Source organism: Myotis brandtii, unplaced genomic scaffold, assembly GCF_000412655.1.
Source record: "Myotis brandtii unplaced genomic scaffold, ASM41265v1 scaffold119, whole genome shotgun sequence".
In the NCBI taxonomy this organism is placed as follows: Eukaryota; Metazoa; Chordata; class Mammalia; order Chiroptera; family Vespertilionidae; genus Myotis; species Myotis brandtii.
This window is the reverse complement of record NW_005354132.1, coordinates 72,358-84,270: the sequence shown is the minus strand read 5'-3', so window position 1 is coordinate 84,270 and position 11,913 is coordinate 72,358.

The following is an 11,913-nucleotide window of genomic DNA, read 5'->3' as shown; positions in this document are numbered from 1 at the left end:
ATTATGATTCATAACAGTAGCAACATTACAGTTATGAAGTAGCAACGAAAATAATTTTATGGTTGGGGGTCACAACATGAGGAACTGTATTTAAAGGGCCAGAAGGTTGAGAACCACTGTCTAAGGCAGTGATGGCGAACCTATGACACGCTTGTCAGAGGTGACACGCGAACTCATTTTTTTTGGTTGATTTTTCTTTGTTAAATGGCATTTAAATATATAAAATAAATATCAAAAATATAAGTCTTTGTTTTACTATGGTTGCAAATATCAAAAAATTTCTATATGTGACACGGCACCAGAGTTAAGTTAGGGTTTTTCAAAATGCTGACACGCCGAGCTCAAAAGGTTCGCCATCACTGGACTATATCCAGGTGTGTGGAGAGCGGCTACAAGTGTTTGGACAGGCTCAAGCCTGGGACTAATGAGAGGGCACGATCCTCTTGTGGCAAAGCCACGTGCAAGTCCCAGCACAATTATAGCCACAGCTTGACCTTATGGTCCGAACCTGTGGTCCCACGTGGCTGAGTGATATGGGCTGCGGGAGGTGCAGCAAGTAAACAAAGCTTGATCAGGTGCATGTAATTGAGTAGGTTTGAAAACCGGGAGAATGTTGTAAACATCTTGACCACGCCCTTACTTGGCCTCGTGGAATCCGGCTATAAAATAAAGACTCGGCTTGCAGGCCGTGGCGCTGTTGCTAGCTCTCCATCAGAGAGGACAGCGTCCCACCCAAACCCAGCTTTTTTTCTCTTGTCCGTCTTTTCTCAATCCTTCACCGCCCCCTCTCAGGCTCACCGAACCTGGCTGTGCTGGCACGGCACACAGGTGAAGAAAGAAAAATATAACTTGTCAGAGTAAGGGCAATAGTGAAGTTAATACAGTTTAGCCACAGAGCTAGGTAAACGTGCACCAAGTGCTTTTTGCTCTTAGAAACCTTCAGGTTAAGATTGATCTCACTCAACCAAACAGACCCCGAGGAGCTACCAAGACAGAAGAGCCTTGGCACTCTACCCTGTGAGGGCTTGGGGAGCTGTGATATCCGACAAGCCATGGAGAGACCGTGGGAGCTTCACTCAGGGTCACCGGGTTCCACTGTTCATTGGCTGTGTTGCCATGAACTAGTCATTTAACCTCTTTGAACCTGAGCTGCTTCATCTTTCAAAAGATACTATCTACTTGCAAGACTGGTATGAGAATTTCATGCAGTCATCTGTGACAAATGTCCAATACATAGAGGGTAGTGAGTGATAACGGCACCCATAACTGTTATCAAACAAGCACAGTATGGGAAGTTGGAGGGCCGGACTATAGTTAAAAAAAAAACTATGAACAAATTCCTATGCACACTGCACATATCTTATTTTGAAGTAAAAAAACAAAATGGGAACAAATACAATATTTGTATTTTCATGTGGCCCGCGGGCCGTAGTTTGAGGACCCCTGGTCTAATACATAGAGGGTAGTGAGTGATAGCGGCACCCATAACTGTTATCAAACAGGCACAGTATGGGAAGATGATCACCAGTTTCTAAATCAAAACTCCTGATTTTGTCCTCACTTCTCTGTCACAAACACCTTCAAGGTACAAACCCAAAGGGTTTATCAGAACTGGCAGGGGCTCAGTAGAAGAGGGACAGTGGCAGGAGAGAAGGATAGACCCATGTCACATTCCTTTCAGCAAAGACACTGCCTATTAACATGGAGTCATCAAGCATCTTATGAACGTCATCTGCCACATAAATAATGAATCGTAATTCTAATTATACCACCATCTAAAACTTGACTTGGGAAGTCTTTATTTTTTCCCTTCCAACTTATTTTAGTCTCTTCAACCAGATCCTCTTTTATTTTATGACTTCCAGCCTGTTCATGATTCAGGCCTGGGTTCTGACTTTAGACATAATACTCAAGGGGGGATTTCTTCTCAGGTCCCTGTGAAAAAAGGGCAGTTGGAGGCTCCAGGGAAGCTTAGAACAATATTGTTTAAAAAGTGGACTTTGGATTACCCGTGTTAGAGTCAGTGGGGGAGACAACCTTCTTTTAATATGCGGGTTTCTGGGTTCCACCCCAGAGCCATTAAGTCAGAATATCTGAGCACGGGCCCTGGATTTCTACACTTCTAACAAGTTCCCCAGAGGAGCAGGATGCATGCTAAACTTTGAGAACAGCTCTAGTCTAGGGATCCCTAGGGAAGTCTAGTGGGTGTCCGTGTCCTTCCAGACTTCCACAGAGCTTAGTGATGAAAACATTCATAATGTGCTTCACTGTTCCAAAAAATGCTCTCACATACATTATTGCATACTAAAGAGTATGCATAGGAACAACACAAACATGCCCATATTGCAATGTATTTCTATTGATAAACAATACAGTGCACCTCATCGATCCAGCACTATCAGAGAAAGGGCTGTTCTACAGAAACAAATTTGCTAGAAACGCTGGGATTTAACCCTTTGAGTGCTAAGCATTTGAGACAATTAATCATAGTATTTTTTGAACAAATTATATACATCCTGCCTTAATAAGCCGAGGATTGCAAACATTGACTCAAGGTCAAGGCCCCACTGCTTCGTGTGGGGCCATAGAAGCAGTGAGGTACAGTGCATGGACACATGGACACATGATGCACTCTGGGCTCCGTCTGTGTGAAACACTCTTGGTCCTGCCATTTGCAGGCCCAAGCCTGAGGCATTTTGCTTATCATTTATAGTTGTGTGTTTTCTTAACTTCTCTTTAAATCAACTACCAAATGCCACTTCCTGCCAATAGGACACAAAGTCCCCCTGCCCTCACCCTTTCTTATGTACCAATTCTACGGTAGAAAAAAAAAATTAAAGTCTTATACTTGGTAGTATAATGAGAAGAAATCAACTCTGAGGTTTTGTAAAAGATGATCTTGGAGGAATGGGCATGAGGATGCGTGTGAGTTATATGGACTATCTTTTATCTGCTCGGAGGCCATTCATTTTCCGTCTGGTCCCTGCATTGCTCAGGAAGCTGGGGTGGTCTGTATCTGGCCTCTCCCTGAGTGGAGTTAACGGTGGCCTAGCTCCACGGATCTGAGAGCCTGAGTGCCAGCTTACCAGGAGGATCACCGCCAAGGACCTAGACTCACATTTTTGAACAGTCACTGAGCCTACTCTATGGAGAATGGACCAATGGAGCACAGGACAAGGGGCAGGGGTGGGGAGCAGTCATGGCTCTTGCACTAATCCAACCGAAAATTTTTGAAAGTATTAACTCAGGGGTCCTCAAAATTTTTAAACAGGGGTCCAGTTCACTGTCCCTCAGACCATTGGAGGGCCGGACTATAGTTCAAAAAAAAACTATGAACAAATTCCTATGCACACTGCACATATCTTATTTTGAAGTAAAAAAACAAAATGGGAACAAATACAATATTTGTATTTGCATGTGGCCCACAGGCCGTAGTTTGAGGAGCCCTGTATTAACTAAATCTGTGGTGGTTAAGGGAGAGGTGGGCATCAACAAATCCCAGCCCGTGTCAGTTCCTTAGGGCAGTGGTTGGCAAATCGCGGCTCGCGAGCCACATGTGGCTCTTTGGCCCCTTGAGTGTGGCTCTTCCACAAAATACCATGTGCAGGTGCACACATACAGTGTGATTGAAACTTCGTGGCCCATGCGCAGAAGTTGGTTTTCAGAAAGGAGATAGACGAAACAAGTATACAAGACGAGTGTGGATGGGAGAGTTGGAAGGGGTCGACCTCAGCGAACGTACCTCAATCAGATTGAGGACGTTTTTAGCAAAGGCCAGCTTAGGAGTACCCTAATTAAGTTAATAACAATGTACCTACCTATATAGTTTAAGTTTAAAAAATTTGGCTCTCAAAAGAAATTTCAATCATTGTACTGTTGATATTTGGCTCTGTTGACTAATGAGTTTGCCGACCACTGCCTTAGGGGAAAGCAGGTACTTGGCAAGGGAGAAGGATGGGACCTGAAGTTCTTTGCATCAGAGAAGAGACAGCATCCTATTTATTCTCTTCCTCGGGCCCTGCTCCTAAAATGGTTTGCTGAGAACCACCACACTGAGAGGGGACAGTTGATTGGTGATCATCTCCCCTGGACCCTGTCCTCATTCCTCTAGAAGTTGTCAATTGCATGTTATTGAATTCCACATCACTCTGAAGCACCTCAAATAAGTAACAGGGGTAAATAACTGGTGTGGTCAAAAAATCCGAAGGAGTCAGGTGGACTGTTACGTGCTAGATTCTGATACTCAGAGGAGAGGGCATTTAGGGATATCTTTCTCTCCAGCCCCACAGAGCTTACCAATAGCTACACAGGACTTGGGTACGGGTTTATGTGTCCATAGAAAACAATATGCAAATAGAGTTGTTGCACCACTTAATAGCCTATAAATAATGATTTTTGACTTACATATTAAAATAATGACCAGTGCTCAGCACTGCACTCTTTCTATGACATCCTGAACTCAGCCCGTTAATGAAACCACAGCAGCAGCAAGGAGCTCACACCTCGGGGCCACAGCCGCTGCAGGAGTTGCCGAAGCTCCATCAGGTCAAGATAACTAGGTCTGTGCTCCTTCCTCCTGGATTAAACAGGGGACTCAGCTGGTCTGAGTAACAAATCTACCCAAACCAACCGAACTTAGTATAATGGGCAGGAGGAGAAAGCATAGCAGCTGGATTATTGGAAAAGTCGGGGGAAGGAGAAAATTCAAGGAAACTTCATTCATTTGGGTGGATATAGAACCTTTGTTTTCAACTCACTGTCTTTATTTGGGGCAGTGGTCGGCAAACTCATTAGTCAACAGAGCCAAATATCAACAGTACAATGATTGAAATTTCTTTTGAGAGCCAAATTTTTTAAACTTAAACTATATAGGTAGGTACATTGTTATTAACTTAATTAGGGTACTCCTAAGGCTTAGGAAGAGCCACACTCAAGGGGCCAAAGAGCCACATGTGGCTCACGAGCCGCAGTTTGCCGACCACGGATTTGGGGGATTTTGGGGGGGGGCGGGGGTGAGAATAACACTGAAGGAGGGGATATAGTACAGTCTAATGAAATGTGAAGTCTCAACCTCCTGTTTTCAGCTTTCCCGGTCTATACTTGCATTTTAGAAAAGGGTCTGCCCTGCTTTAGGCAGAGTCCCTCTGCCTCGTGAATAATTCACAGAGTCCCCAGAGACTGGCTTCTAGCTAAAGAGCTCAAGGGAGAATGCAGGACTCTGAGATTAGATCTCCAACAATATCCAACCCCTCACCAACCAGCCAAGCCACCCTCTGCCCACTCCTCCACTCTTTCCCACCCACCCTCCACCCTCACTCCACCCCTGCCTGTGGAAATGTTACTTTGAAATCCCATATGGTCAGGCAGGGCTTCTCAGCTGCACCATTTGATCTTGTTTTGAAGATGGTGGGCAAGTACGGGTGCAAGAATGGCAGATGTCCACCTTCGAAGGCATTCTTCCTCTCAGACACAAGCCTTTCATCTCACCCCTGGTTTCAGGGCAAATAGCTGAAAGTACATGGAGTCTTGTTTTGTGTGGATGTCGACTGGACCACTCTGCGTGGTTGCGGTGTTGTGCTGTGACCTTGACCCAGTGCTTGAAAGTTGCTCAGGAAAGATGGGCCTCAGCACGTTTCATGGACAGAAGACTTTGAGTCCCTACCTGGAGTAATTTGAGGTACTTCCCTATGAGTCCACTTTGCCTCCAGCCTAGCCCAAATTATCTCCCAGATCAAAGTATGTCTGTGATGTCTGAATGTCCACCATAATAATATTCTTTGAATATTGTTTGCCAGTACTCTACTATTCAAATATAAAGCAACTTTGTAAGGATTTTACATTCTGGCTTTTATCAGTCATTAGAATCTCAGTGTGTGGTTGTGTGTGTGTGTGTTTATTGATTCCAGAAAGGGAGAGGAGAGAGAGATAGAAACATCAATGATGAAAGAGAATCATTGATCAGCTGCCTTCTGCATGCCCCATACTGGGGATCGAGCTTGCAACCCGGGCATGTGCCTTGACCAGGAATCAAACAGGGACCTCCTGGTTCATAGGTCAATGCTCAACCACTGAGCCATGGCAGCCAGGCTAGAATCTCAGGTTTTTATCCAGAAAAACTGAGATATATGGAATAGGTCATAAAAGCTGGGATTATTCCGGCACTGGGTGCCAGGTGAGAAAAGATGGGTTAGGACAGGTCTTACTTTACAGTAGAAAAGGAGCATTAATAGGTAAGTAGATAAATGAAGGCCAACGACAACTCCTCTACTCCTCACTAAGCCATTTGTTCGAGGCCGATCTTAACCCCAGGCTCAATCTCCACTGGATTGTAGGTGCTGGAGAGATTCCCATAAAAATGCAGGGTACAGATTCACTCTCAAGTACAATTGAAACACATCTCTTGTGAACTGACGTTTCTATAGCAATGTATCAATGCAAAACATCTCTAGTTTTTACGAGGACTGTATCAGCAATTCTGTCAGACTCTCAGTAAACATTCGTTTGCTGGCACTTTAATTCTATCTTCTCTGCCGGCACAGCTGCTGACCCCCAACTGGGAAAGAACGCTTTTCTGTCTAGTCATTAATGATGTATACACAGTTACTTAAGAGAACGAGAGGCCCTTCTTCAAGGAAGCATGTTTTCTTTTTCCCCTTTTGTAAAGCAAATAACTGCCTCCAAGTGGATCTGCCATTTAAAGTGTTTCCTACATTGGGATCTAAAGTACCCTCGTTAGAGAAATAAGATAGTAGAATGTCACATTTTTTACTGAATTGAAGGAAGGAGGTTTAGTTGGGGGAGAGGGGAGCTTCTTAGAATGGAAGGCTGTTCAGCTTCAGAACAAGTTACCAAAAACCAATGTGGGGAGCTGCTTCTGCAGAGATCTGCGACTTGGGAAGGTCAAGGCTGCAGACCTGCCTACAGAGAGGGCACCTGCACAGGTGAGCCCAGGAGCTCTCTTCCGAGCATCATCATCCTAAGTCCTGTCCCCTTTGGATCCTTTGACAAAGCAAGAGAGCAGAACGCCTTGCCCATCCTGTCTTCCTAGCCCGCTGAGCCATCTAATGAGATAAAAGCCCAGGTTTACATAAGAAGCAAATCAGAGGAGTCCATCCACAAATTCTGAACAGCGCCCATCTAGATAAATAAAATGTGACATTCATAACAAACAAACCAAATGGCAGATAAAGGATGAAAGCCCTCAGCATTAATGCTGGAAAACCTTTGGCAATAAATAAGTAATATTATAATAAAAGATATTATAATGCGTTGTCATTTATATGGAGAAATGTAATACAGTCTGAGGAGGAAGATGGATGGCTCAAGTTGTTTCCCTGACAGTGGAAGTAATAGCTATTGAATGTTGTGTTTAGCATATCATAAAATCAGTGTTAGCAGGCAAGACAGCCCTCTAGCCTTCCCCAAGTCCACATTCAGCCTTTTGACATCAGCAAGAAAAAGGCCTGGAATGCAGCTCGCCCAGATCGGATGGCCTCAATTCATACCAAATCAGAAGAGACAGAGCTGCCCCTCGGCCCTCGGTCTGAAGTGGAAATGAACTTGGGGGTAACTGGAGAATGTCTTTCTTCAGCCCACTCTGTACTTGCTATCCCCAAGAGGCTCCTGCCAGTTGCAGGAGCCGAGCTGCAAAAGTTGAATTCATGTAGCATTAAAAACTTTCCTGAGGATGATGGTGGCCAGCTCTCCTTGTACAGTGAGTCACTAGGGGCCAATTTAGGTTTCCTTTATAGGTGTTAAAAATTCTCCTTCTCACTCCACCAGTCGTCGTCGTCGTCATCATCATCATCATCATCATCATCATCTCAACCACATTGCCTGAAACTCCCCCATTATTTATTATGTTATATCCCATCCACCTGAAGGAGAAGAGAAAGCCATGTGCATCTCTGAGACAATAGAGCTTGCTGGAGACGTGCAGCCTTGCTCATTGTAGGGATAGGAAAGCCAGTAGGCAGAAATAATTCAACCAAGTGCTAACACAGGAGGGGTTCTCCATTTGTGCCAAAAGCATGAAAAAAGAACATTATTTTATTTACTTCCTTTTAATGCCAGAAAAGCCCACTGACAAAATATCCTGGGCAAAACATCATTTTTGGAGATACAAAAAATTAAAGCAATAAACTAAGGGAAGTTTACATGCATCCAAATGAATTTTTCATTCTGAAAGAGCCCAAGGGGTGGATTTGAGAAAGAATCAGGACAGGCTTCTGCCTCTGCTTCCCAGGAGCTGTAGCAACGGTACTGGAATCTGAGCACTGCTACTCTGGGCTCCACAGCCTGGAAGAATAGGGAGGGACCCAGGACTCTGTGATGCAACTGGGTTCAGAAGAATGGTGGGGAGCAGTGACTAGAGAAAAAGATTTATATCTGTCTTATTTCCTGAGAGGACTTGACTAACCAGGACTTTTCTTCCTTTCCATCTGATCCTCAAGATGGAATTTTATCAGAAACCTCTGGCTCCACCATCAATCTCAGAGATGGAAGAAAGGGTCCTTTATTTCCCCCCAAAAAATAAGACCCACCCACTGTTCCCATTATATATTGAAAGAGACAGAAAGGTTTCCAAGAAGGGCTCTTGGGTGGAGGTGGAGTTGCTGAGCAGAGAGTGAAGGCTGTATGTGAGTGAATAATTGGGGAAGGGTACTGAGCAGTGGAAGCAGGTTGGCTACCTTTTTCTTCCCCTACATCAGTGATGGCGAACCTATGACATGCGTGCCAGAGGTGACACGCGAACTCGTTTTTTTGGTTGATTTTTCTTTGTTAAATGGCATTTAAATATATAAAATAAATATCAAAAATATAAGTCTTTGTTTTACTATGGTTGCAAATATCAAAACATTTCTATATGAGACACGTCACCAGAGTTAAGTTAGGGTTTTTCAAAATGCTGACACACCAAGATCAAAAGGTTCGCCATCACTGCCCTAGGTCCTGGTTCATTAACCTTATAGGGAATAGAGGCCGATACTGAGGATCTAGCAGAAGACTCTGTGATAGATGGTCTGTGAAGTACAAAGGCAACCCATTTCCGGATCTCAAGGAAGTGAAGAGATACACACTCTTGAAAATGAGGACTGGCCAGGCAGTACAGCCTTTGTTCCCTCACAAGATCAGTGAACTAGGCTCTGATGCCCATGGCCACTTTCTGTTCAATGTAATGAGCTTCCACAGGAAACACAGCTTGAAGTAGAGGTTATGACCATGAGCTTTGAAATCCTACGTACTTGACTCTGCATCTTACTTTGACTACTTAATAATTCGGCGACACTTGGAAAGTTATCTTAAGCTCTCTGAGCTATGGGTTTTAATACATAAAAACCAGACAGTCGTTGTTGCTCCTGCATGGAACAATTTAATGAGTTAATGGATGTAAAGCACTTAGCACAGCATATAGTAAATGCTCAATAAATGCTAGCTGAAAGGAGGTTGAAGATGTGCCAGGCACTGGGCTTAAGGCTGGGCTACCAGATGGTTAATGTGTTGCTCTCCAGGAAAGTAGAGTCTAATAATTTAGAATCAAATAATGTAGCAAGATGGCAAAACACACACACACACACACACACACACACACACACACACACACAAAACCATACCGAGCTACCTGTTTTTATTAGGATATTGGAAATACAATAAATTCTTTGTTGGAATTGTTTCTTTTGAGGGGATTTTTGAGATTGGCAGATTTCATCGTTCAAGTGTTCACAAAGGAAGCAATCTAATTTAATTAAAGGCCTCCAAATACAAAAATGGGGTCTATGATTCTAGACCGCCCTATCCCAGTTCCAACTGAAGGTAGGCGTATGACCTGTGGAGGTTAATTAATTAAAATATTTATTAAGCACCTACTGTGAGTCAGGCACTATGATTAGTGCTCAAGATATAGAAGTTTTGGCATAAACTGCAGGTGTTCACCAATATCCACATTCTCCTTTTCAGTGGTTCTCAACCTTCCTAATGCCGCGACCCTTTAATACAGTTCCTCATGTTGTGGTGACCCCCCAACCATAAAATTATTTTCGTTGCTACTTCATAATTGTAATTTTGCTACTGTTATGAATTGTCATGTAAATATCTGATATGCAGGATGTATTTTCATTGTTACAAATTGAACATAATTAAAGCATAGTGATTAATCACAAAAACAATATGTAATTATATATGTGTTTTCCGATGGTCTTAGGCGACCCCTGTGAAAGGGTCGTTCGACCCCCAAAGGGATCGGGACCCACAGGTTGAGAACCGCTGCTTCTTTTCTTCTGAGGCATACTACTGGACTACATATCCCAGCCTCCTTGTAGTTAGGTGAGGCCATGTGACTTGAATTCTGGCCCTTGGAATGTGAGCAGCAGTGAGGTGCTCCACTTTCAGGTCTCACTCATAGAAAACTCCCACCAATGACTACTTTCTCACCCTACATCCACCAGCTGAAGTTGGAGCCCTTCACGGATCAAGAGGAAAATGTAGCCATAGATGGAGACCAGTCTTTGAATTCTGGGTCCATGTGATATGATTGAGAAATAGACGTTAATTGTGCTAAATAACTGAGATTTGGAGGTTTATCAGTTACAGAAGTTAGAGTTATTTTCCATATCTAACAAAGCAGTGAACAAGATAGACTTGTCTCTAGACTATTAGACTCTAAAACAATGAATAATTAAGTAATTATAATGTAGGCTGATGAATGTTAGGGCAGTGAAAAGACAGAGAAATAGGAGTAGACAGTGGCATGACCTAAACTAACCTAGGAGTTATGGAAATCATCTCAGAGAAGGTGCCATTTGTGCTGAGACATGGAAGATGGGTTATTACTCAGCTAGGGCTGCCATAAAAAAGTACCACACTGGGAGCAGCGGGAGGAACTTAAACAACAGAAACGTATTTCTTTATAGTTCTGGAGCTGGAAGGCCTAGATAAGGTGTCGGTAGGGATGGTTTCATTCAGAAGCATCTCTCCTTGGCTTGCAGACAACTGCCTCCTCACTGGTCCTCATGTGGTCTTTCCTCCACATGTGCACATGTCTATATCCTCATCTCTTCTTGTAAGAACACCAGTCACATTGGATTAAGGCCCACCCATATGACCTCAGTTTACCAAAATTATCTCTTTAAAGACCCTATCTCCAAATTCAGTCACATTCTAAGGCACTGGGTTAGGATGCCAACATGTGAATTTGGGGGAACACAATGCAGCCCATGACAGATGGACAAGATTTGCCCAACTGAAGGATTAGGGTGACCTCAGGTTCTCTATCCGGTCCGGTGATGAGAGCTAGCTGGCACAGGGAAGGCAGGAGGATGAATGAGAAAGAAGCTCAAGTTTCTAAGGGGCAAAGTGTTAAAGCCATTCAAGGGAGGATTCAGATCACAGCCTGACAGTAGTGCTTTGATTGCAGATGTGAAACTTAAGAGATTAAAAATCAAATTGTGGGAGGGTAGGTGTCAGCAGCGTACCTTAGCTCTCTGGAGATGCAAAGAGATTAACTGCAGCTGTGGTGTGCGGCTCTGAAGCCTCCATGGGGCTACTATGCTTGCTAAGAAATCCCAGGGGGGTCTTTTAGAGTAAAGATTGGCCCCAGAAGTCAGATCACAAGAATGATAGGTACCTGGCCATGTGCAGAGATTGAAGATCAATGAGTGAAAGATCAATGTGAATAAATGATCCATTAATACATACAACAGGTTCCCAGCAATTAATCTCCAGGAGGATGACAGCCCGCCAGTTACAGTGAACTGCTGATGGTGATTGACATAATGGGATCGTCTGCAGCTGAGTTGAACTGCTGAGCTGGTGATATTCACATTTATTTTCCTGCTCGCATCGAGTGGTTTCTGGGGCAGCTCTGGAGTTTGGAGCTGAAAACATACTTCTCAGAAGACCGAAATAGTCTCCTCT